The sequence below is a fragment of the Oryctolagus cuniculus genome, chromosome 3 (assembly GCF_964237555.1).
Source record: "Oryctolagus cuniculus chromosome 3, mOryCun1.1, whole genome shotgun sequence".
NCBI lineage: Eukaryota > Metazoa > Chordata > Mammalia > Lagomorpha > Leporidae > Oryctolagus > Oryctolagus cuniculus.
In genome coordinates, this window is record NC_091434.1 from 26,186,122 (window position 1) to 26,213,718 (window position 27,597).

Genomic DNA, 27,597 nt, shown 5'->3' on the forward strand with positions numbered 1-27,597 from the left:
CAAAAATGATTTACTATTTAAAATCCAAAACAAGTAAAGTGTTTTATCTCCTCAAATTTGGAAAGCCACCAAAAAATTTTAAATATTTTTTAACTCTGAGCATGTTTTGAGTTTCAGAAATTCAGGAAAAAAATGAATAAAATCATAATTCATAGTCACAGGAAAAATAAATTACTTTTTGATCTGGTGAAACTAATTTTTTATAGAAAATAAATTAGGCATTGAAAATTATTTTTATATTAGACATTGAAAAAATTATATCTACACAACTTATGATATGTTTAAATGATCAGTTTATGGCAACATTCAAGCACTTGAATTAGAAATTTTAAGTAACATATCCGCAAGAAAATATTTTCCAGAGAACTCCTAACTGTATTGTGGGCACACAGAAATTATTTTTAAGGCCTAGAAAGCAATCTATATTTCTGTCATTATAAAGTATAACCTTTTGTTTCTGGAGAAGAATTGCTGAAGCAAATTATTGCAACATGTACAAATATTTGATTGTCAATTTAATTTTTATTCTGAATTACACCACTTACATTCGCAGGTCATTAGCGCCGCCTTGTGGACATGTGTAAATATTTTTGATTTAAGGTGCTTGCATACCTGAAAGAGTACTTTTAGGATTTGAAGCATATTGTTTTAAACAGATTATCTTGGTTTTTTTAATTATTATTATTAATTTGAAAGACAGAGATACAGAGATAGACATACAGATAGTGGGCTCTCATCTGCTTGTTCATTCTCCATAATCCTGCAACAAACAGGGTTTGACCAGGCTGAAACCAAGAGGCCAGAACTCAATCTAGGTCTCACACTTGGGTGGCAGGGACCCAAGTACTTGAACTGTCATCTGCTGCCTCCCAAATGTGTGTGTTGTCAGGAATCTGGAACTGAAAGCAGTGCCAGGACTCCCACCCGGACAATGATACAGGATGCAGGCACCCCAAGCGGTGTCTTAACCACAGAGCAAACACCTGCCCTCTAAACAAATTATTTAAAACCAAATTGAAATAATAAATTTGTTTATATGTAAATAGAGGGTATAAATATGCATCCAAGGATGTGTGTATATATATAAAAACAAATATTTATATATATTACAGTTTATGTATATAAATAGATATCAAAGGATCATGTGATTCATAGGTTCATAAAATTCCTAGTCGTCTCAAGCACGGCTCCAGAGATATTTCCCCTCTCTTCCATCACCTGCAAAATTACGCAGTGGCATTTCCAGTCCCAACAGCTGTGATCTAGGAGTGCTTCTCAATCCCGACTGCATTTGGAATAGAGATATTAACAACAACAACAACACCACATCTGGGTGTGACCCAAAAGCATTGCATCACAATTCTGGGTATAGACCTGGGAATCTTAGAGTTTTGCAGTTGCATACAGTCTGGGCTTCACCTTTCCAGTCTAAAAGGTTTGCATCAGGATTCTTCAGGTGGAAGAGAATGCAAAAAATGGGGGGAAAAAATGAGGCCCCGTTATCTGCAAGTGTGAGAATGGCAAGATATAAATCGTATCATTCTGCATAGGAGCCATTATTGTAGACTTACAAGAAGGAAGACAAGTCTTTTCTTTTCTGGAGATTTCAAAATATTTTGCTAATTCACCAGGCTCACTCATAACAACATATTATGGCACAAAATAAAAAGAGTTGTAGAAGGACTAAGAGAGAAATCACTGTTTGATTTGTGCAAGATTTGTCATCATATTTTAATAATTCCCCGGGCATATATATGGACAGGATTTTTTTTTCTAAAGTAGTTAATCTGTAGTTTGAAACATTTGAAAGTAATCAACATTTATATCTTAGATGTTTAAAGGTGTTATGTGAACTTTTAGGCAATGGGTGTAAGCCAAGGCTTTTTAATGAAAAGACTGGTTTTACTGCCGGTAGACACCTAAAAACACTCTGTAGTTCATATTAATAAGACTGAAGGTAATTGAATGTCAGCAGATATGGTGATTTATAAAGTACTTCGTACCCTGTGTATAATGAAAACCCTTGGTTCTGAGTCCTAATATTTGATGAAACATGATGGTGGCTTTAATTCCAATGGCCAATTTGACTTAGAACCTTCCATCATTTTTATAGGGAACTACTTTACTCTGTTTCTACCTATGCCTCGGGTTTTCATCTTAAATTAAAGGGAAAATAGGAACAATTTGAATTTTAACTTTTTTCCTTCCTTCAGCTAACTGATACCCTTTAAGGTAATAAAATAAATATTTTAGCAAATATATTGAAATTAGAGATGTCAAAGTGAACATAAATTCGCTGGAAGCAGTCACCCGAGGAGACAGACGTTTACCTCGCTGATAAGGCTCTTGCCCCCAGTGTTTTTTGGAGTGCAATTTGGGAATTGCTTTCTGTGCTGGCAGAACATTCTTTGAATATCTGTTTCTATGACAAAAGTTTGCTTTAGAGGTGGATTTGAATTTTCTTGTTCAACATTAAAGCCATTTGCAACCAAGACTAATGAGTAATTGAGTTAAGTTGGATAATGAGTAAAATAAAATAAGATAAAATCAGGTATGTGTGATAGATGTAAAATAAATTTAAATTTCACCATTCAGGGGATGTGCATAAAGTCTCATATGATTTGTGTTCTAAGGGTTGTGGGTGTGCTCTGTTAATGTAAGTTTCTTCTGTAATTGAAATGCTTATTCAGGGGTTTATTAAGTGTTTTTATAATTGAATAAAAATTATAATTGAAATGTCTGATACATATGCACATAAACAAGTTTAGGGGTGTGTGTGTGTGTGTGTGTGTGTGTGTGTGTTTGTCCAGAGCATGCCACTCAATTAATTTTCAGAAACTGAAAATGCCCACATAACTAGTATGCACATCAAGAAAGGGCCAGCGCCAAGGCTCACTTGGCTAATCCTCTGCCTGCAGCGCCGGCACCCTGGGGTTCTAGTCCCGGTCGGGGCGCCGGATTCTGTCCAGGTTGTTCCTCTTCCAGTCCAGCTCTCTGCTGTGGCCCGGGGAAGGCAGTGGAGGATGGCCCAAGTGCTTGGACTGTACCCGCATGGGAGACCAGGAGAAGCACCTGGCTCCTGGCTTCAAAAAAAAAAAAGAAGAAGAAAAAAGAGAACATTACCCAGCTAGTAGGATTTTTAAAATCAATTCCAATGCTTTCTATTCACACATCCTGAAAAATAATGTGAAAGAAAACATGTCATCCAAAAACAAAACCTGAGAAGTAAGGCAATTACAATTTAAAAAGCAAGCTCATAGTTTATGTAAATACATTAAAAATTAAAACATTTTTGCATTACAATAAGACACTTAATGAGGTGCTTATACCTATTCATATTTCATAAATGCCTTGATAATTAAATATTTTACAAGAAGAAAATTGAGAGAGAACAAGTTTAAAAAAATTTGATAAGATTTTTAACAGGTTCCCATCATTTTAAACTGTAAAATTCAAACTTCAAGGGACATTCTCTAAGTAACTTTCATAATGTTTGTATATTTTATTCATGTTAATGTCAAGAAACAGTTTCCCTAAGTTTTTTTCCCCAAACATGATGGTGCACGCTACTTGGAGGGCAGTGGTGCAGATCTTACATCAGTCTGTCTAGGCTGGGGCCCAGGAGCCATTCCCCTGAGGATAATGGTAAGGTCTCAGTTCAGTATGTCTACACTGGGCCTCCGTAGTCTGCATTTCTAATAAAATCTCATTTGGTGCTGAGATTGCTAGTTCTAGAATCACATTCTTAGTAGCGAGGGTTTAGACTTCAACTTGGATACAGATAGCACTACATAATACTGTACACTTTTCTCTCTTGTTAGTTCAAATATTTTTTTTCCCAATTGTGGACATGACATGCATTTTATCCCCTGGGTGGTTAAAAACATATCAAAAAATTCCCATTACCATGCTTTGCCAGACTCCCTATTGACAGTGGTAGAAATTCACTCAAAAATTTCTCCCTGTTTCCGGTTACCTTGGCCTTTCTCCAAGTCCCCACACTTGCAGCCTCCTGTAGCCATGCTGATCTCAGCACTCAGTCTCTAGCTCCATTTAGTGTCCAGCTCACTTCTTCGGGGTGGTTCTGTGCAATACAACAAAACGGGAAATCAGTGTCCTGAGTCCATGAAGTCAAGAAAGCTCCATGAGTCAGCAGTTTAAAAAAGAATTCTGCATACAAACAAAATCCAGAGATACCCAAGGCAGCTGTGGTACAATAATGAATTCATTACTGAATACCAATATCCGATAAATTTCGTACAATTTTGAAATATTCCTTGCTTTTTTGTTTTGGTAACAGATTAGTTCATTTTATATCAACTGTGCAAGATTGAGATAAATAATTTCAAGGTAGACAAGAGGGGTTGATGCTAACTTTAAAGGTTATAAGGCTAAACCTAGAATATATAAACGCAATTATGACTAGATAGAATATTAATAACTTTGGATTCATGGTTAAATTTCAACTAATAGAAGAGATTATCCTGTATAAACTTTTAATTCAATACGTTTTAATTAAGGTATTGAAATAACAACAAAGTTTAAACCACTGCAAAGGAAATAAAAAAAAGAAAAAAATGAGTGGGTGCTATGGCACAGAGAATTCAGCCACCACCTCCCACGCCAGGCTCCCATCCATATCTGAGCACCCTTTTGAGTCTTGGCTCCCTAGCTCTGATCCAGTTTCCTGCTAATGCACTCTGGGAAGCAGTAGATGATGGCTCAAGTACTTGGGCCCCTGCCATGGATGTGGTGGCTCGGCTGGAGCTCTGGGTTGCTGACTTTGGCCTGGCCCAGGCCTGGCTGTTGCAAGTATTTGCATAACGAACCAGTGGATGGAATCTCTCTGTGTGTCTCCTTCTCTCTCGATCTCACTCTCACTGCCCTCTCTCCCTTCCTCTCTGCCTTTCAAATAAAATAAAAATACAGAAAAACATGTAAGTAAGATGGAAACATAGAAACATGTATTATTCAATAATATGCTTAGTGTGAAATTTTCTGATCAGAAAATACTATAATTGTTAATAACCCATAATGAATTCCTCTAAATCAACTCACAGAGATTATAAATAATAATCAGAAAAACCAATCAAGTTTGAGTCTTTCCAAGACAAATGTATGTATATTTTTACTAGATATGCCTATGAATTGCTTCAGTTTATTCCTCCAGTATTCTGACTCTTGTTATCAATTCTTTTCGTCATTATGAAGCCACAGTGGCAAATTAACATGTCAAAAACAATTAAGTCTATCTCTCTGCATTTCTGGTTCATTCGGACCATGGCATAAAGAGCCCTATTCTGAGAACTGAAATCCTGGGATCTAATTTTGGCCCCAGCACTAATTAGCTTGTGATCTTGAACAGGTCAACTAAATTCTGATTTCTGGCATCCAATTCTGGGACAAATCCTTGATGCCAGTCAGGAAGATTTTAAGAATCCCAGGAGAAAGCTCAGCACCAAGTCTCATCCTGACCTTACACCTCACTTCTAAAAACTAGGTTCTTGGCTTAACTCTTAAGATAGACGGCGGTGTGGCCGCTCTTGATCTCTGCCTTGCCTCTTGTGCTTCTGCTTGATTTTAGCACAGGCTCATAGCTGCTCTAGCCCTGAAAGACTTTCTGAGTTCCCCAACACTTTCCGAATACTCGAGTCTTTCTTCTAGACCCTGGCACCCATCTACCTTCCTGACTTCCACTCGCAGGCTGATCTAGGCTGCTCAGACTTCTGTCCCACGCTTCTTGCCCCAACCCTCTTGATTCTGAGATAGATCCTTCTGGCAAAGCAGCCCCTGCTGCAGGAACTCTGCTCCTCGTGGTGCCAAGCTTAGTTTTGCAGGGTTTCCAGGTCTCACCTAGGACCTAGCTTGTGAGAACAGGAAGGTGTTGAAGTAACACTGACCTGCTGTTTCAGGGGCTAGGCATGGTTGGCGGTCTGAGGGTGATAAACTGAAGACACGGTTGCAACAGGGCAAGCAGCTCAAGCGGAAAAGGAAAGGCAAGTGAGACTAGTGTGTTGCATCACTCGAGTAGAAGGTTTTCTTTATCAAATAGCATTGGCATAAAAGGTAGCAGATTAAGAAAACAAATACAGCTTGAGCAACTGCCTACTAATATCAGCCTTGAAATAGTGGGAAAGAGGAATTAATTTTTTAAGGGTCATTTAACATATGCTTCTCAGGGAAGGGGCAGTATTTGTAACCAATGTCTTTCTAAGAAGCTCTCACTTAGGGGCCAGAGCTGTGGCACAGTGGGTTAAAGCTCTGGCCCGCAGCACCTCCATTCCATATGGGTACCGGTTCAAGTCCTGGTTGCTCCACTTCTGATCCTGCTCCCTGCTAATGCACCTGGAAAAGCAGCAGAAGATGGTCCAAGTCCTTGGGCCCCTGAACCCGCAGGGGAGACCCAGAAGCAGCTCCTGGGTTTAGATCAGCTCAGTACTATAAATCCTAACGGTTAATAATTCCTCTGCTCAAATTACTTCTTTCATAGATCTCTGTTGTAAACTGTGTCCATATTTTACAAAAGCAAAAGCCAAAATGCAACACATATAAGAATAGAGCTAATATGAAAACAATAGGGCTGCCTCACATTGATACTCCTCATTTCAGCAAATCTACTTCTTTAGTTACTCACTGTTATTTCTGATGACTGATTTTTTAAAATACATACCTTATTATTTTAACACTAAGTTCCTAATAAATATGAACTTGTCTGTACATAAAAATATGGGTTCCTAAGTCCACAGAGTGAAAATTTCCAAGTGCAAACAGGAATTTGCATTCACAAAGTAACCAAGTCATTCTGGTGCTGCCTTTTTCACACTGGAGAATGACTGTTGTGTGTTCATTTTAATACAGGCCCCGTGCCTAAAATGTGAGGGAGACAAATGGTTTTGTTTGAAGAGCAAGATGTTTTTTTTTTTAATTTTTTTAATTTGACAGATAGAGTTAGACAGTGAGAGAGAGAACAGAGAGAAAGGTCTTCCTTCCGTTGGTTCACCCCCAAAATGGCCACCACAGCCGGCGCACTGCGCTGATCCGAAGCCAGGAGCCAGGTGCTTCCTCCTGGTCTCCCATACAGGTGCAGGTGCCCAAGCACTTGGGCCATCCTCCACTGACCTCCCAGGCCACAGCAGAGAGCTGAACTGGAAGAGAGCAACCGGGACTAGAACCTGACGCCCATGTGGGATGCCGGCACGACAGGCAGAGGATTAGCCAAGTGAGCCACCGCGCCGGCCAGAGCATGATGTTTTTAAAAATGAGGACAATTTAAATATGTGTATGAAGAGTGTGCTGACCTTGTTTCTCAAATCTACACCAACTCAGCAATGCCAGAGGTGACTTACATGCCTGGCCCCTGTTGCATTGGAATTTGCTACCCTTGACCTCAGTTATCGGAGGAAAATTCCCATTACCAATTGCAGAAACACATTAAACAAACAAGGTAGACAAGAAACTGTGCTAATTTATATTGCTTAGTCTAACTAAGCTTTCTTTTCCCTCTGTGCTGGAGAAATTAAAAAACTAGGAAGGACAACATCCAACATTATCTAAATCTAAGAACAAGACCACCTTTCAATTCAAGCGGTTTCTTTCTTTTTCTTTTTTTTTTCAAAGTCAGAGTTAGACAGTGAGAGAAAGAGACAGAGAGAAAGGTCTTCCTTCTGTTGGTTCACCCCCCAAATGGCCATTACTGCTGGCGAGCTGCACTGATCCGAAGCCAGGAGCCAGGTGCTTCCTCCTGGTCTCCCATGCAGGTGCAGGGCCCAAGCACTTGGGCCGTCCTCCACTGCCCTCCTGGGCCACAGCAGAGAGCTGGACTGGAAGAGGAGCAACCAGGACTAGAACCCGGGGTGCTGGCACAGCAGGCGGAGGATTAGCCAAGTGAGCCGGGGCACCGGTGGAAGTGGTTTCTTTTTAACTATAGATTGACTGAGCAACACTGTCACAATGGTTTTAAAATGAAGGTAACACAGAGAGCGGGTGTTGTGGCGTAGCCGGCTGCGCTGCTGCTTGGATCGTCAGCATCCTATATTCAAGTGTCTGAGATGGAGTTCCACCTCTGCTTCCAACGCAGCTTCCTGCTAATGCACCTGGGAGGCCGCAGAGGATGGCCCAAATACCTGGAGCCCTGCCACCCATGTGGGAAACTCAAACGGAGTTCCTGGTGCCTATGTTTAGCTTAGCCCAGCTCCAGCTGTTACAGGCATTTGGAGAGTGAACTAGTTGACTGGAGATATCTCTCTTTCACTCTCTGACACTCTGCCTTTCAAATAAATACATAAATAAATCTTTTGTTTTAAAGTATCCTGGTCTATGATATTTGAAAATAAATGAAATTACTCTCCAGTATTGGGCATTATTTTAAATATGTAATACTTAAGTAGTTTTGAAAATGCAACAAATTTTTATTGACTATTATTTTTAGATAATCAATAACAAAAATAGGGTAGCAACAAATTCAAATGAAAAACAGATATGATTTCTAATCTCACTTGGGTTAATGGGAGCATAAAATAAAAATGTGTGTGTACGTGTGTGTTTATAGAGATAGATATTCCCCTTTTAAATGACTTTTGCATGTCGGCCAACAAAAATTTTTCTAAGAGAAATATAAATGTTGGATAATGTCTTCACATTCTATGTGTGTATATAAGCAAGAGATTTACAAAAAAAAAATAAATAAATAAAGTAGAAATTCCCAAAAAGACACGGTTAGTGCTAAACCCTGCACTCTCAAAACAGAGAATGAGTTTTAGTTCTGAATACACAATTAAATTTTCAGTATTTTATAAAGATAAATGATGGCATTAAATCATAAAAATAGAGCCAACAACTAAGCATGGTTTTTAATTATCTCATTCTAAAACATTTAAATACTCCTGAATCAAGACTAAAGTACCACCAGTAACATGGTTCTGGTATACAAGTAAGCCTTCCTACATTTCCCAGTTTCTGAACATTTAGTATGGGAAATCCACCTTGCTTTGTTTTTGTTGTCTCTGAGGATTTGCATTTTTACAACTGTTTCTTTCATTTATTAGTCAAATGTATACTAGAAACATACGACTTTTTTTTTCCTCGATCTTTAAATGCATTTATTTTATTTCTTTAAAATTACGGAGACAGAGATCTTCCATCTCCTGGTTAATTCCCCAAATGCCTGCAGTAGCCAGGGCTGGCCCAGGCAGAAGTGAAGAGCTGGGATATCAGTCTGAGTCTCCCCTGTGGGTAGCAGACACTTAACTACTTGAGCCTATTGTTTCTCAGGGTACACATTAGAAAGAATTCTGGAATCCACAGCAAATGCATGAATCCACTCAAATGCATGTACTCCGATATGGGACATAGGCATCCTAATAGTGTCTTAACTGCTCCTTTGTTATCTGGAAAATTCTTTATAATTGGCAGCATAAAAATGACTGTCACATTTTGTCTCATGCCTTAATATTCTGAAATGCCTTTCATTTTTATAATGTGATTTATTTCAAGTTGTTCTTGTGTCAATATGAAAATCTTATTTTTAGAAAATAAGAAATGTTATTTTTAGAAAAATGGAAATTTGCAGTTTAAAATGGATCTGTCTCAGGAGAAGGAAAGGTTTGCCGCTTTTTTTGCAGCTCATGGGCACTGGATGTGGCTGAATCTGATAGCCCGGTCTTTTCATATTGTGCAGCTTACGCTTCACTCTCAGCATAGTTTTGGCAAGACCGAAAGCTCTAGTGCGAAGGGTGTTACACGTTTATGTGTTCGGATCCTAGGATGAGCAACAAAACTTCTTTTGTTCAAAGAATAACTAACAGATGAGTAATGAAGTCACTTACCCAAAGCCAGATTCCATTGTCAAGAAGAGGAGACTGGGATTGCACAGCTTCATCTAGCAACTATGTTGGAATTCGGCTTTTCCAGCACAACTCAGAAGGCAACTGTTGTTTCAGCCACGCTGTTTTTCCTAAGAACACACCAGCAATTCACGAAGTATTTTCATCTGTTCAGTGTTTTTTAGAAGGAGCCCTTGAGCTAGTGCTATTTTGTAAACTTAACTCCTGAAACAAATTGGGTGTTTTCCTGTTTGTCCTCAGTGGAAGCCTTTTGTTGTCCTTGTTGAGTAGAGATTTGGAAGCTGTGATAGCTTCTTGGTTTTTGTTTTACTTTCTCTCTAACTAGTGTGTAAGTGCTCATTTAGCAAGGGAGTCAAAGCAAACCTGGGAAGGCAATTCTTTAGAAAGCTTGTCTCATCTTAAGATTCCCGTTACCAATACTCTGATGTGTAAAGATTTTGCATGGTATGAATGGAATCAGGACACATCATCTGTCGAAGTGCAGAAATTAATCCTTATTGAGAAATAAGCCCCTATGGAGGTTTGCTGCCCAGGTACTCCATGTGTTTATTTATTTGTGTAATTTACAAGGCATCGTCACTCCTCAGGAATATGCCCGCTGCTTCAGAGGGGGACACTGATTTGAATTCCTGTGCAGCACCTTGAGCAGGTTCCTCCCAGTTCCACAAATGTAGTGCTTCTCCCAAATAGGAACAAGCTGTAAAATAAATGCATAAAATAGGTCTCTCCTTCTCTCATGGACACAGCTCCAACACTGCCCTTGTGCAAGCTGGCTGCAGACATACTTTTACTAGTTTTAGATTTGTGCAATTCTCAATCTGAGTTGTGACAGTGAATTAACAGCAGCCCAGCCATAAAATTATTTCCTTTCAGTAATGTCTTTTTGCAATTTTTAACAAAATCTTTGCCTAATTTTATCTGCATTTTTCTATTCTCTTTCCTGTCATTTTTATTTTTCTTTCCAGCAACCACTCTAATAAATTTTGACTCTCACATGATTATGTTAATTTTTGGTGTCATGTATCTATAAGGTCTCTTGTGTGTAAACTCCAGGATCCATGATAACCCACTGTATTCTCTCCAGTGCACACAGAATCATCTGCCAGCCTTGGTCTTAGATAAATGAACTTGAAGCGTAAATGGCCTTGTATTTTACATGTGTCTGTTCTGGACCATTTCTTTATAGTTCATACTCTATGATTGTTCCCAACTTTAGACCTTTTCCCATAACCCAGAGTCTGTCAAGAGATTATTTTTAGCTTTTAATGATGAAAGAACTCTAATGTCTTATTTACACAGTATGCAGTAATCAGGAAGCATTCAGAGCATGGCATTTTAGCACCAACGAGAAAATAATCCTATCTTAAATCTATAAACTTTTCCACGACCACTACAATAGAATAGTCACTAATAAAATTTATGTTGAGGGTCACAAATGGTGGATCAATGTATGAGTAAGAACATAGGCCTTTCTCTTTTTTCCTATAACCACGGCACAGTTAATCTAATAGTTTTTCACTTTTCTTTTAACCCTCAGGTAATGGCTATAGCTAAAGACAGGATATTAGCTCATCTAATTATCTGATTTATTGCTATATGTTCTACATGCTTATATTTTCAGACTTTTCACTATGATAGCAGAAAAATGTAAACCTGGAAGAGGCTGTAATAGAAGTTTTCTATAGCATTCATTAGATTTATCTAAGACCTAGACAAGATACTTTCTACGGTGGTCCCTCCGAAATTCATTGAAATTCAAGGTAATTAATTAAAGCCCTGTATTTGTGCATGGGTTCTGAGTAATTAGCTGAAGTGAAACACATGTATCTCTAATCTAGCATGCTGTGATTAAGATAGAAATGAAGACATCCATCAAACTAGATTACTTCATCATCAACAAGGCTCAGAAATATCTTTACAGCTGCTAGGCTCATTTTAATGATATCAGAGTGTCTCATATCATGGCGTTAAGTGAGGCACTATTTCTCTCCATTAAAAAAGAGAATATTAAACATGAGAGTATACTAATCAGCACGTGAAAGAAATCATAATGCCCTTAAAATTTCTTCACTTAGTAAAATTAGAATAGCTAAAGAAACAAAGGTATTTGTGTGTTTATGGATCGATTTTCACACTTAAATGCACAAAAACAGAGCTATGAAGACCAATCATTATTAAAGGAAACATTATCATATATCATATTTATCATTATTAAAGGAAACACATAAATCCCTCTGGTCATTGATAATGCATTTGAAAAAAGAACAAGGAATGGTGCTGTCTCTCCTACGTAAAATAATATATAAATACATACATATGTGTGTGTGTGTGTGTATATATATATGTATATAATTGATGGCCCACAAAAATGACACTTGTTACCTTTTCCTCCACTTAACATTCCTCTTTCCAAAAGGTTTTTGTTTTTACGGGCTTTGTAAGCACCTAATTATTCCAAAGATAAAAAGACTGACTGACTCTTCCAATTTTTCGTGAGTAATAATTGCCCCTAGTAATATAAACCTGGACTTTGGGGCACTCACCAGAACTGGGAAACAGCAGAATAAGACCAGAAGTTGTGTCGGGATAATGAATGATTTGACACAAAGTGATTTCTTAAAAGCCAAAGTTACCATTTCAGGAAATTCATTCTCCTGTGGTTCAGTGAGCCATGAGGGAGGTGAACAGAAGGGAATGAGGATAAATCAAAATTGGACATTGGGCAGATAGAGACCCTTTTCTCTGGATATCTCAAAATGCCGCAAGAAGTACCAATTCTCATCTCATGCGATTAATCTACTGAGGTTCACCATAAAAACTGGCTAAGTGACAAATGGGGAAGTTACACGATTTGAAGCTAAAAATATATCCATATTCATAGTAGCTTGAATCAGCAAAAATATAATCCTATTTATTTTTAATTACTTTAGCAATTGCTACACCAAAGAAATTTGTAGTTTTAATTAATATAATGTTTTACTCCATTTTGTTGTATATTTATGATTTTGTATGATTTGTATTCATTTTGATAGGACTTCACATTGAACATAAATAAAAGTGACTAAACTCTCAGACCTCAAAGGTCTATGGGTTGGACTGATTCACCTGAATGCAAAGAAAAACATGCAGATCTGTGGGGACAAAATTGCTGAATCCTACACTTCTCTTACGTTTATATTACAAGAAAGAAAGGAACTTGAGAAAGTATCAAATAGTGACATGAAAATGACATGTATTCAGTGAATAGAATTCCCATATGGAAGGAATATCTGTCTACATTACAACCTATGACTGCTAAATCAAATGGCAGTATTAATAATAGATGAATTGAAAAAGTATATGTATAGGAAGGAAAACTAAAAATAGTAAACTAGAGTGTCCTAACAAAACTAAAATAATGTTGTTAAAATACATTTTTGATGTAGAAAGATGCTTGTATAATACTAAATTTTAAAAGCAAGTTAAAATATTCTATATTCATATTATATAATATGTAAAAATAATCTATAAAATTAAAGTAATATCTATTTTTCTTTAACCTAAAAATCTTCCTAGAAGATTCTAGAAAATATGTAATAAACCTTAATCATAGCCATATAAAATATGCTCATGTACTTTAAAATATTTATATGTCTTCTAATTTTTCTAATATACACACATACTACTTGTGTCAAAAATTCTTTTTCATTCAATTCTAGAGTTTGGGTTCATTCAGGCGGTTGTTAACCATTTGTGACTCAGTATCCATGACTTTTCCTGTGAAATATTGTCTCCTCAAATATCCACGGAAACACAACAATGTAATTTCTCAACAGGATGGAACAAAAAAGAAACTATCAGCTAATGAACACCTGAAAACTCCAAATAACAAAGTCAGTGTTTTTAATTACAATTACCAAAGATAAAATGAGCCAAATGGCAACATCGATTACCAATAAATTGAAAGAAAAATATATTATTCATTCTGTTTATAGATTAATTGTTTCATTGTTTAACTAGTGGACTGATGTCTCTTGAATCAATGAAAGTGGCAAAATTGTTTTTATTACTTTTTTCCTAATCTCATTCATTTTTCAAGGTTTATGACTTATAATAATATTAGAATTTAGAAATAGAGCAAGAGCTAAATAAACAAAGTTAATAGCTAGCTAGAAGTACTTTCTCACCATGATCCTCCCTTCTTTTAGTAGCTATTTTGTAGCGGAATTTGATTTGTGTATACCACTAGTTTTTTTTTTTAAATACTTTAAAACTATAAAAGTAACTAGAAAAGTTTTCAATATCAAGTATTACATACAATGTGAACTTTAAAGTATTAATAGAAAATTAATTATTTCTAGTTGGTTTAAGGGTAAAAGCTGTGGGATCCCTTTTATTTATATGACTTTTGAGTTCTTCCTGAAATTCCTCCTATAAATAGTAATTCTACCTAAACTTTATTTGATAGAAAAATCAATGCTCTCAGCCAAGGACAACATCCTTTCAATTCATAGCAAATAGGAATTTAAGTGCTGCTAAATTCATTACCAGCTAAGGACAAGTATAGGTAAGGAAATGTTGACGTGAATCACTTTCCACTAACTAATGGAGAATATTTTTATTGAAAACAGGATAATCTTTTACTGATAATATAATATGCAAAGTCAGTATGCAATTATGTCATTATTATGTTTAACACCCTGTATCTTAGATTACTAAATATACCTCCTTATCTAGCAATCAGTGACCCATAAAGAAGATAAAATGCTTTTTCCATAAGACAGGTAGAAAAGCCAATTAGCCTAGGTTCTGCATCAAATAGCCTTTTATTTGATGCTTGATATTAATTGTTTTTAACTGTGTGAATGTTATGTTATTTAGTGTGTCGAAACCACAAATGGCTCCTGGCAAGACCTCATACCATTAACAATGAGACTAGCAGAGGAAAATTCAAAAACACTCACGGGGATTGTTTGTGCTGTTTTTGGTTGGGTACGTTTTTGCTCTGTGGGATAGAAGACAGTTTAAAACAGCACTGCATGAAAAAAGCAGCAACTGACCGCAGGTTGCAGTCTGCTTGCTTCAGTGAAGCCGAGGTTTCTACAGCTCCATCTCAGCAAAGGGAAGGTTTCTAACGGTCCCCTGCTGACTTCAAATGTGTTCACAGCCTGCACGCAGCAGCCACAGTGGAAACTTACCGGTGTGATAATAATCACTTAGAGTGAGGCTGTGGGGCAGACCCTCTTCCTCCAACCAGAAATCCCCTGAGTAAAAGCTTGATCCCCTGGAGAGACACAGAGCTACAAAGACATGAAAACAGGTGTGTTCCTTTCCCTGACATTCAGAGACACCGAGTGTGAACAGCTTTTCACCCTTGATATCCTCAGAGTCCAAAAATTAGCACAAGTTCCGTGGTGCCTCATTTTAGGCAACTAATTTAGAAGTGCCTGCAAACATTGGTTGAGATCATTTTTAATATGTAAAAGAGGATATTTTTTGTTAAAAAATATTAAGCTTCTGGTGAGGAAGAGACAGAGGCAGGGTGTGTTTGTGTATGTGTATCTCAGTGTTTATATACTATAAAAATATGGAATAACACACAATATGTTAATAATTATTGCCTCTGGTATGTGAGGTCCTGAATAGACTAGAAATCATTCCTTTTAGTTTTCACATTTCTGCGTTGCTTGCACTTGTCACAACATACTTTTATAATTATTTTCTAAACCTTTTTTATAGTTTGAATAATTTCCTCTGACGACCTATGTCTCTAATAAACCTGCTGTAACTTTTTGCAGAAGGTATGGTATGAGTTAATACACATAACCAAATGTTCTTGGAGAATCAATAATGTGCAGCTCATTAGGTTCAAGGTAATTTTTAATTAGATTAAACATTGGTATGCTTCTTTCTAAATTGCAAAGTGCTTTGTCCATTCATAACCACATTTTATACAACAATGGCTCCCCGAGGTAGATATTATGCTTGACATATTATAATACTTATATCAAGATATTACAGTAACATTATAGCTAGAGTAGAATAATAAAAGCAAACCTGAAAATAAAGTCAAAGAAAATATTCCATACAATAAAGATATTTGGCTACACTGAACTGAGATATTGTGGAATGCTGTCAAACCATTCTTCAGCAAGACTCCTAAATGCTAGTACTCTCCAGTACCAAACACTCACTCAGCAGTTGTAGAAATTCAGGGAGGGCTAGACCTGAGACAAGAGAACACTAAAGCAGCTCAAAGTTTGCCTTTGGATGGACTTGGGAATGGGCCCATGGAAATTTAGTTGTGTAATTCATTCTTTCATTCATCCTTATTTTCCACTTCAGCCAAACCAAATTTTTAACAAAACGTATGGGAAATCAATAGCCTGTTGGTTCTCCAGCTGTTCGCCAACGCCAGGGAAATTAACCTTACATTCAGATTTTGTCTGTGAAAGCAACCAGCTCAATCGGAGACATAACTTTGAACCACTCAAGGATATCTTAAAAATATAGCTACCAGGGTATGCTACACTGAACAGAATTTTTAGTGGTGAAACCATAACATGCATATGTACATTAAATATATGACTGTATTTAAACTTCCATCAGTAACTATGAAATACTTGTAGAACCACCCAGAAGAATACAAAGAAAGTAAGCGAATCTATTGGCAAAACAATTCAAAAGCTATTCCCCATTTATCTAATTCGAAAATTGAGAATTAATAGACCTGCCTTTGATAAATTTCGTGGAACAATCAATCTAATCTGTGTTCTTACACAATGTCAATCTAGCATCGTATCTACCTTAGCAGGGTGAAGCAAAGTGGGTATTTGCTAAATTTCTTCTGTCAGTGTGCAATGTTTTTTTTAAGATTTATTTATTTATTTGAAAGGCAGAGTTAGAGCGAGGCAGAGGCAGAGGCAGAGAGAGAGAAGTCTTCCATTCACTGGTTCACTCCCAGGATGCCTGCAATGGTCCAGAACTGTGCTGATCCAAAACCAGGATCCAGGCGCTTCTTCCAGGTCTCCCACGTGGGTGCAGGGGCCCAAGCACTTGGATCGTCTCCTGCTGGTTTCCCAGGCCAGAGCAGAGAGCTGCATTGGAAGTAGAGCAGCAGGGACTTGAATGGGGCCACATGTGGGATGTTGGTACTGCAGGCAGCAGCTTTTATCCACTACACTACAGTGCCGGCCCAATAATTTTAAATTTTATAAAAGTTAGTAATGGGGAAGGAGAAATGGGTAAAGGTTGATTAACAATACTAAAGTATAGTGAGACGAGAGAAAAAATTCTGCTGTTCTGTTGCACAAGAGGGTAACTTACAGATAATGAAAGTGTACTGTACATATATTGTTAAAGCTGGAAGAATGGATCTTGAATGTTTCACCATAACAAAATGATAAATGTTTGAGGAGACAGATGTGTTTACCCTGATTTGAACATTATGCAATGAATGTGTGTATGAAAACATCACATGGGAGCTCCCCAATTCTGTACAATTTCTTTGTATCAGTTACAAATAAATAAACCTCTAAATGGGAAAAAAGTTAAAACTCAGAAACTTTTTTCTCAAAAATTCAAAATTCATCAAGAATGTGAATTCCAACTAAATGAACACTGTTTCCCTTTTATAAGATGCATAGATAGAACTCCCCTTTGCCTGTCTCTAAACTGCTTTTTTAACCAAAGCAAATGTGACCTAACAGTGGAAGCCTCACTTGTACATATGGCTTCCGTCAAGAGAACAGGAGCGCATGGATGCCCAGTCGCCATCCCAAATTCCTGTCAGTGCAGAGGGAAGCATTTCATTCCATCGATATGTTGTATAAGAAATTGAGGCTTACACATATTAATAAGTTAACAGGAGTCTGTAGCTGGGCCAGGAATAGAATCCAGGTTACATATTTTTAGACTAGTGCCTCTTTGATTTTCACACGCAATCTGATACTTACCCATATGCTTTAAAAGGACACAGCTTTCAGCAAGGAGAGTAGCAGAAAAGAGAGAATCTGAACAACCCCAGGGCTGAACACAAATCTGCATGGCATGGGCTATGCGTGTTTGGCACCTTCTCTTTAACCCACTCAAGTTCTTTCCAATCTTTTTCTTCTCCCTCGAGTTCCCCACTTGTCCTTACTCTGAGGAAACCTAACTCTCAAGGCTGTAACCCCAATACTATTAGCAGCCACCTACCATATTGCAGGCACCATAGTTAGTACTTGACTCAAATTACTTAATTTAATGATCACAACAACCTCATGGAATAGGTGTTATTCCTGTTCTAAAGACAAGGAAATTGAGTCTCCACGATTTACCAGATAAAGACTTGAGTTCTTTGGACATATTGTTGGAGTAAAGAAAACCTAATAGTTCTGTTGATTTTTTTTTCCTGTTTGTCTTTAGGTTTATCTCAAGTTCCTTTAGGTTATCAGCCAGATAAAGAAATGGATGACTGGTGATTCTCGGTTACCTTGCTTATACACATGTTACAGAAAGAGCATGTTCAAGGATTTAGTAAGAGGCAATATAGTATACAAGTAAGTAATGTGGGATCACACTTTTAGGTTCAAATACTAGCTCTGCAATTTATTTTATGTTGGGCAAATTACTTGAAATTTTGTCACCATTTTCTATTCTTTAAAAATGAGGTCAGGTGCAGGTATTTGGTCTTGTGGTTAAGACACCCACATCTGGTATCAGAATGCCTGGATTCAAGGCCTGGCTCCACTTCTAATTCCATCTTTCTGCCAGTGCCAACCACGGAAGGCAGCAGGAAATGACTCAGGTAGCTGGGTCCCTGTCAGCCATACGGGAGATCTGGATTGAGTTCCCAGCTTTGGCCTGGCCTGTTGGAGGAATTTGGAGATTGAATAAGCAGATTGGGGACATTTCTCTCTACTCCCCCCATTCTCTCTCTTCCTCTCTCTCTCTCTCTCTCTGTGCCTTAAAATAAAAATATATTTTAAGTAATAATTATAGCAACTGTTCCTTTTTCACAGTAATGTTGTGAGGCTATAAAAAACATTCGTGCATGCTAATGCTTAGATTTTTGTATAGTGTGTAACCAGTGCTCAACACATACCAGCCATTGCTATTCCAGAAAGACTCACTGTCTGAGGCCTTGGTAAAGGGCCCAGTGCCATCGGTGTCAATTATTTTCTCTATTAGCTTCTCTAATCAGCTAATCACAGAATGGTCTCCAGTGTATCAAATTTCTTCAAACAGCATATAAACATTAAATGTTTTTGGGGAACTTTCTGCCATTTTGTTTAGGCCTAAATTGGTTGGAGTTGCTACAATACATAAAGTATGTTATGTTTATTGGTATTTATCATTATCCAGAGTCTAAATTTATTAATTTATTTAATTTTCAGAATAATACTATAAATAAATGTCATCATTAGAGATAGCAAATGGATAGACAGAGGATAATAAACTCACCATTTAATAAATAATAGATAAGAGGTAATGAGGCCACCAGATTCTGATAATCTGGCCATAGAGTGCATACTTTTAAGCATTTTATTATAGTGCTTCCCATTGTGCTGTGCATTTGATTATTTTATTCTCATCACTCTGATTCACTGAGGACATCAATAATGTCCTTTATTATTCCCCATTCTCAACGTTTTAAAGCCTTAGGTCCTTCTGTAATAGGGACAGGCATTGCCTAGGCTGAGTCATGGAAGAGGAGAAAGGAATATCTGATTTCTTATTAGCTGACAGGACCTTTGCTTTAGGATTATAGCTGTGCACTGCTCCACACCTGATCACACCATTTGCTGCTATGTGCTCCTTATGTCAAGTCAGCACATTACCAATGTCCTCTGAGTAGTAGAAATTGAAAAACAGTGCCCATAAAATTTGATACTGCTCATTAAATTAAATGTAAAATGAAAAATCTTACATAAATAAAATTTAGTGTTAACTCTTTTTAACATGAAAGGTAATATATTAAGAATAGTGTATTTTAACACAATAAAAGAATTTCAACATTAGAAGTCAGGCTCCTAGTTGGGTTCCATGCCAGCATCCTGATGATTTCATAGTGTAGATTCTTCATGAATGAGTTCTTCATATCTGTATGTTAATCCAAGTTTCCAGTCAATTACATTATGAAGAACAAGATTTGTTTCAAGACTCGCTATCTCATCTGCAGTTAGTTGATCACAGAAAATGAGGCTTTCTGTGAATAAAGATTAAAATAAGTGTGCTTCCTTCTAAAGCATACACATGCTTGCTCATACATGCACACCCAGAAAGAGAACTAGGGAAACTTACTTTCAGTGTATTCCTTATGTGACTATCTGGCCTTAGCCTATTTTTTTGTTCCTCAAGCTTAGAGATGTGTCTCAGCCCTGGCACAGCCAAGGGGAGCCTACAGTGACTAAAGGAGTCTCATCCATTCTCATCCATTTACTCCCCAGCACTGCATGTATATGGGCATTTTTAACATATGCTGTATATGTCAAGGTTGCGGAGTGTCAGCTAAGCTAGTATTCGTGATTCTAGTTTACTGTATAAACAGAGCCTACCTTATTCATGTGAGCACAGACATTTAATGAACAAATGGGATAGTTTATAATTAAGGTTTTACATGCACTATACATGTTGGTTTGTTGATGTAATTTCACCTTCTAAGTTATTCATTCTTGTTATCTGTCCATTATGGAGTCAGTGGGAAATGATCCTTTGACCTAGAGTAGGACTTGCTCCAGGTTACATCTGCCTCAATAAGTAGGAAGTTGAGTTTCTCTGGTCTCACACAGCGCTGCATTCTTCCTGTGTACTTATGTATATCAAAAGGGTCACACTTGATTTTATTCTCTCTGCACTCAAGCCACAGCTCAAATCTGTCCCTGTAAAGTTGGAGGAAACAAAGGTAACTTCTTGAAGGCAATCGCGCTAGAGTAGGCAGCCTCAATCCTGACAGGGTCACCAAATGCAAAGGGCTGGTATTTTGTATGAAATCTGGCTTATAAAAGACAGGTTTCCAAGGCCGGCGCCGCGGCTCACTAGGCTAATCCTCCACCTGTGGCACCGGTACTCCGGGTTCTAGTCCCGGTTGCTCCTCTTCCAGTCCAGCTCTTTGCTGTGGTCTGGGAAGGCAGTGGAGGATGGCCCAAGTGCTTGGGCCCCTTCAGCCACATGGGAGATCAGGAGGAAGCACCTGGCTCCTGGCTTCAGATCGGCGCAGAACACCGGCAGTAGCAGCCATTTGGGGAGTGAACCAACGGAAAAAGGAAGACCTTTCTCTCTGTCTCTCCCTCTCACTGTCTATGCCTATCTGCTGTAAAAAAAAAAAAAAAAAAAAAAAAAAAGACAGGTTTCCATTTGCTTCATGCAGCTAATGATAACACATTTTTTTTTTGCCTGTTGAAATGTTACCAGCCTTGCCGAAGATAAATGCCATTTCTGCCCATAATTTTGTGAAATCTTGACCATTAAAATTTTTTTCTCATTGTTCGCTGGCTTGCCAGTGTTTCAGTTACTGGCTTGCCTTACAGAGTCACCTTTACTCTTTCTTGGACCTTGGTCAAGGCCACCCCAGCTCACCTCAACAAATTTTAACAACTTTGAATCTCATGTAGAAGGAGTTTAGGATCTTGACCCCTTTTCTGCTAATAGCAACTGAGTTTGTCACCACTTCACCAGCAGGCTTCAAACTTTGCTCATTAATGGCCTTCATCAAAGAGTATGCTTCACATTTATTAATTCTGCTTCCCTTAAAACTCCTCTACATATTTTTAAATTTTTGTTAACCTTAACATTTTTCATAAATCACAGTTCATTTTAGACTGCAGCACCTCTGACATTATCCTGACAGTCAGATTCACCGAAATATTTAAGTATGTGGCCTTTCTTCTTATGTCTCACCAATTTAGAATCTGATCTTGCCAGCAGTGTCCTGGAAAGTTACACTGATTTCTTTCAATACTTTATTTGGTATTCTTTTCATCTAACCCATGTGCAACTGCATAGGTTGATAGGACCAATTTTCCTAATAACTTCCTTTACCTTTTACTGAATCAAACTATCACTGACAAAGACAAAAATCTATCAAATGCTCTATATTCAAAAAATGAGATTTTTCCATTGAATATGTACCTGAAGTATAGCTTTGTCATTTTTCCCACGGAGATACAATCTGCTCACTTTCACTCTCTCCTATGGTGATAATGAGAGTTAATATTTATTGAACACCTCCTTAATATTATGCTGGGAAATTAACGTTTAATCTTAGTTAATTCTCACAACAACCCTATGAGGTAGGTATTATCATCTTCTATATTCTACAGGTGACAAATTTGAATCCTAGAGAGATTAAATAAATTGTCTAAGGTCCCGAGACATAAGTGACACATTCGGGATAGGGGACCAGGCAATCCAACTTCAAACTTCAGCCTGATAAAGGATACACTGCCTAATTCTGTTTCTAACCTCATTTTAGCTTCACATGAATACTGTTCCCAATTCTACGGATTTTCCTATCTTTTTATCACACAGTTCTATTCCACCCTTCTTAATAACAACAGTTCTATTTCTTTTTAACCCAGCACTATCATATTTTCTCACAGTGCATTCCAGTAGTTTCTTCCCTCCTTGGTAGTCTCTCGATTTGTTTCCTTATATCACAAGTCTAGTTTCACTTTGATTATTAATCATGTTTTCAACTATTCTGGCCCCTAGATAATACAAATTAAACAGATGTTAGACTAGATTAATCTAAGGTACATCCCTCAAAAGTATGTAAGGTTTTGACACAAACAGGAACATGTTCCTATATTCTCATTACTTACCTTAGATAATTCTTTAAGTGAGAAATTAAAAGATGGATCATTTATAAGATTAAATAAATTTTGGAATCCATTTAATTCAATGCCTGTTTTTTCTTTGAAAAAAAATTATGCATGAATATGTTAAATGACCTCCCTATAGTGACAACAGCTAATTCCTTCAATTGTTTTTCTTCAGTAATTCTTTTGATAAGTACCCAGTAGTTAAAATGATATTTAGGTTTAAATGTTTTTATATCCACTTCATCATTATCCAACATCACTTGTTCCAATTTAATATGTAGTAAATTTTAAATATGTTCTTTTACTATGTTTTATGATGAGTTTCTAAGGCTATAGACAGTTCAGAAGGATTAAAAACACTAGGGATTTTGACATAAAGACTTACTTAAATTAGGCAACATATATTCTGGAAAATATGTGTGTTAGCAGTGTATACCAAAATATAAGGCATTTCTAATGAAGTTACTAAAAATATAAAGAGAAAGCAACAGGAGAGTAGTAAAAATAATGCACAGTTTCTAAAGTAACCTCAACAATAGGGAAACATTTTCTTGCTCGAAAAGCATACAGCCACTTTTTCCTCTTTGAGTATTAGTCTTGCATCCCTTCACACCCCCAGAAACATGACAGATTTCTTTTCTTGCTTTAGTAACACTGTACTTAATAAGAAAATGTACAGGTTACCTGTGATTGTTTGATTTATTATTTTCTCATAAGTGTTATTTATTGACACATTTTATTTTAAAATATTCTGGTTTTCAATGTAAAGATTAGCTTAATAAAAGAACAGAGCATTATGAAGAAAAGGTTTTTTCAAAATCTACAAAATTTGATGATAAAAATATGCCAAATGAGTCAAACTGAATATCCAGATGTCCAAGAAAATTAAAAATTGGAGGACAACTCTGAAGCATCAAATATGATATAGGTGCATAACTATAATTAAATTCATACCCTTTCAGACAGCTGCTCTTCATATTAACAATAAAATTCAAAGGTAATGTGGAAATAGAATTTCATTGCATATTATATGCTCCGTGAGAACACAAATTTGCAATCATAGGTTGTGGGATGGTGTAACAATAATATAATGAAAAGTACTGATCTCAACATAAAGGAGTCCATTTCTTCTCAGTTTTTTAACCCTGTGATTTGTTTCTTTCAGTAGTACTTGATCTCTCTAATGAGTGTCTCCTCCTTGTAAGTCCCTAAAGCAATGGCATTCACCTGTATTCACCTGTGTTGTGAGGGATTTTCCTCAGGAGGGAAGACTGGCAGCAAACTAAAGTGCTTCAACCTACTTGTAAGACCTATGGCTGCAAACTTGGACAGGAATCTGTTCCTGAATGTAAATTGTTTACCTTTCACATAAAAAAATGAAGATAATTAGTGTTCTGATCATTACAACCAACGTGGCTTAACAGACATCCTCAGAAAAGTGGGGAGAAGAGGGCTACAAAGGGTTGCATTGGGCCTCTAATAGCCTGAGGCCCCAGCTTGCAACTAAAATACTGCTAAGTGGAGGAAGATCATGTAACCAATCGGGTCTATAATTTTCTCACCTATAAAACTGAGATGACGCCAATAGTGGCACAGTCGTCATTTAGCATTTGTCTTAGTTTTGCTTATGCACTCATTCATATATCTCAAAAATGGTTGTAAGAGAGGTTCCAAAAGAAAGAGAAAATACTAGGTCAAAAATTAAGTAGGCAAATCAGAACTATGGAGAAAACAGGTATAAAATGGAGTCAAGGGAAGGGATGGTAGACAGATTGCATGACATATTATGAGGACACTTCCAAAAGTCTGTGGGAAAATGGAATTAAAAGATAAGCGAGGGGCTAGCAAGGGGCGCAGTAGTTTAATCCTCTGTCTATGGCACCGGTTCTAGTCCTGGCTGCTCCTGTTCCGATCTAGTTCTCTGCTGATGGCCTGGGAAAGCAGATGAAGATGGCCGAAGTGCTTGGGCCCCTGCACCTGCATGGGAGACACGGAGGAGGCTCCTGGCTCCTGGCTCCTGGCTCCTGGCTTCAGATTGGCCTAGTTAGGCCATCACAGCCATTTGGGGAGTGAACCAGCAAAGGAAGTCCTTTCTCTCCATTTCTCCTTCTTGCTATCTGTCACTCTACCTGTCAAATAAATAAATAAAATCTTAAAAAATAAGCTAGTTTGGTATAAAAAAAAGGTGAAATCAATGTATAGTTTTTTCATAATACACATTTTCCACAAACTTTCTGGAAACCTCTCACAGTAGTAGGTGTAAGCTTTTCTGCAGCCACTGGCTCTCAGTGAGAATTCAAGTCCTTCCTGTCAAAGAGCTACCTTTGATGGTGGGAAAGAGTAGAGGAAGCAGAAATCTCCCTACATGCCTCAAGGGCATAGGATAAGTAAAACATTCTTTAATTATTTCATAGTTTTACCTCCACTGATACATACCTGAAAAGAAAGAGCAAATTTCTAAAACTTGATATGCCCCAGTATTGTTTGGCCTTGACTCCATATCTAATAATCATTAACTCTTAAAATAAAAATATCATAATTCCGGAAGTTAAAAGATCTTTTCACTGATAGCTAACATAGAAAATAGCCCTAGAAAATACTTAGTTTTCTTAGACTACCGCCATTAAAAAATAAAGCATCTTCACGTACAACTAATACTTGCAAATATTTTCTTCAGTTTGTTTGCTACTCTCCTATTTTTTCTTTGCTTCTTCAGCCTCAAATTGTGGAAGCAGTTTCCAATGCCTTATAGTTGCATTTCCTTCCAATCCAAAATGAGCCTTAATAACATTAGTGTTAGATGCTGGTTCCATAGCAACTGTTATAGGAGCTTTTACATAGCACACGTTTCTGGAGAAATTATGTTTGTTACTCACACTAGTACAAAGAAACTTAGGCTAAAATTATCCTTTGACTCTGGTAGGAGAAACAAAGCTACTTCAAAGATCTGAAGGCTATTTCTTAAGAGCTCTCCCTTGGTCAATTAAGTTGAATTATTTTGCTATCACGTTCATGTTATTTTAAAGCAAGACTGAGCACCTAGAAGTGGCACTAGCCTCTTCCAGCAACATAATTTAAATGATCATGGTTTTCAAAATATGAAAAACTAGAATAATTTTCCCAGTACATTTTGTAATTTCCTTTCTTACATATAAAATAATTTTATTCCTCTAACAAAACCTGTCGAGTTAATATGGAAGACATTTCCACTACAGGTACTAAAAAATCAGTCACCCTTACACTTCATAGAAAGAAAATCAAATTCTATTTTAGTGAAGTTTTCATAACAGCCTTTTGGTAATAATGTTGAAGAATCATGATATATTTAAGAGATATTAATTCTAGTAATAGTCATTTATCTTTGATGTCAGAGAGATACAAAGGCTTGGGAAATAGAAGATTTACGATGACATATTATAGACTCACTTGGTAGATGTTAGATTTTTTTATTCTTCCTCTGAAACGACAGATAATGAAGCTTTATCAACTTCCTTTTATTAAGGCTAAAAATATATCCTATAATAGGATCATAAACATTTAATGAAACTCACAGCTGTACTGAATTTTAAAATTAGGTGAGGATAGGCAGGTAGTTCACAGAAAAGTAAATCAGCATAACTCATACATTATGAGTTTACAACCCAGCTTGTTTTAATTTAATATATTGCTAGGTCTGACCTCTTTCCTGAAGTCTGGACATAAATTACCAACTTCATAAATGAACCTGAATGTCCAGAATGAGTTGATTTTCTTCCCAAGCACATCTGAGATATGTCAGTAGAGAAAGCTTAGTCAAAAAGGTAGAACAGGATGACTGATCTTCCCTTCATTCTTACCAGTGCTTTTTTGGAGAAGATTAAAATCCTTATGATCTCTGCCTTAAATTGGGGTTCCTAGACACAGCCTCAAACATTAGTATTCATGTGTGCACACTTAGTGGAAAGTTTTCCCAGAAACACTGGAAGAAAAGTGAGAAGATAGGACTGCTAAGGTAAGGTAGCTAAGCAGGGGTATCTTACCCAGCAGTCTCATGGAGGGAACTTTTGGCTCTGTGAAACAGAGAATGTCTGAAGGCAGTACAGGTCACACCCCAGATTTCTCCTGATCAAGCCAAGACAGCTGAAACATTTAAATCTCTCACTCCTGTCAGTCATTGGTAAAGAATTGCACCTGGGGGATATAAGCCCCCAGGTTCTTCTGAAAAAGTAGATTCTAGCAGCCTGGGGCCAACTCTCCAACAAAAAGAGAGTGCTGGCAACTTAAGAGTGAAAAAACAAGGGAAGCCAGAGTGCCTGGGGATGTAGAAAACTGGAGCAAACACAGTGAGTGCATCACCACAATTTGTTTAGCTAGTGTGCCTCTTCTGCCTATTTCATATCCATGAAATTACATAATATCTGACTTTTGTATCGGCTTTCACTGAGCATAGCATTTTCATGTTTCATCCAATTAGTAGCAAGGCTAACACTTCATTTATTTTTATTGCTGAATAACAGTTTAACTTGTCTATGTTCTGTCTAGTTGTTCTATCCAACATTGAAATGGGAGATTGAAGTTTTTAACTACTATTTTTGAATTTTCTATTTCTTGCCTTAGCTCAGTCAATTTTGGAGCTCAAATGGTTATAATTATGATATCCTCCTGATGGATTGACCCTTTTTTAATCATTATTAAATGACTCTTTTTGTCCTTTGAAGTTTATTTTGTCTGATATTCTTGTACCCACACAAACTCTTTTATGGTTACACTTTGGTTGATGAGTCTGTTTTCCATCCTTTCACTTTCAGCCTATCTTCTATTTTTTCATCAATTTCAAGTGTATCACCTATAGACAACACAGAAATTGATCTTGTTTTTAATTCAGTCTATCAAATTTGATTGGATTGTTTAATAAAATTGCACTTAATAACCCTGCTAATTTGTTGAGATTTACATCTATAATTTTGCTTATTTCCTCTATATATTTTATTTCT

At 37.0% G+C, this 27,597-nt stretch overlaps 1 long non-coding RNA gene across 3 annotated transcripts in view; it reads right to left on the reverse strand.

Annotated features, from left to right (window-relative positions):
• Positions 1-212: 212 nt before the first annotated feature.
• Positions 213-27,597, reverse strand: part of LOC103348872 (uncharacterized) — a 36,644-nt gene continuing 9,259 nt past the window's right edge. Inside the window, exons 3-8 of one of the 3 annotated variants that reach the window (XR_011387572.1) lie at positions 26,051-26,081; positions 21,933-21,992; positions 9,825-9,952; positions 3,977-4,084; positions 3,124-3,174; positions 213-1,450 (exon numbers count right to left, since the gene is read on the reverse strand). This is a non-coding gene — a long non-coding RNA (uncharacterized lncRNA). Of the gene's footprint in view, positions 1,451-3,123; positions 3,175-3,976; positions 4,085-9,824; positions 9,953-21,932; positions 21,993-22,400; positions 22,511-26,050; positions 26,082-27,597 lie in introns of all 3 variants that reach the window. The other 2 variants (XR_007920581.2, XR_011387571.1) reach the window with 2 other exon arrangements.